The sequence below is a fragment of the Penaeus monodon genome, chromosome 23 (assembly GCF_015228065.2).
Source record: "Penaeus monodon isolate SGIC_2016 chromosome 23, NSTDA_Pmon_1, whole genome shotgun sequence".
Classification (NCBI taxonomy): domain Eukaryota; kingdom Metazoa; phylum Arthropoda; class Malacostraca; order Decapoda; family Penaeidae; genus Penaeus; species Penaeus monodon.
This window is the reverse complement of record NC_051408.1, coordinates 38,472,700-38,473,049: the sequence shown is the minus strand read 5'-3', so window position 1 is coordinate 38,473,049 and position 350 is coordinate 38,472,700.

The following is a 350-nucleotide window of genomic DNA, read 5'->3' as shown; positions in this document are numbered from 1 at the left end:
GTTGATTGATACTGGCAGTACTAAGAAGATTGTTGCAAATTATTGAAGTTCTGATAAGCAAATTGCAAGCCAGCGAGCCCTCTGATGGCCATTTTACTCTTATGTATTCTCCATTCTTAAGACTGTGTCATTTTCATTTAATCGTCACTATGTGTCTAAGTATATGTATGCTTATACACATGCATTCAAGCACATATTCATATGCATAACACAAATAAAAGCAATGCCCCATTGCAGTGAATTTAAACATCTCTTATTCTTGAACATTTTATTTTAAAGAAAAAACAAAGAAAGGATATAATTAAACCAGTATATTTCCATTAGACATACTCAAATTTTTGGATAACAAT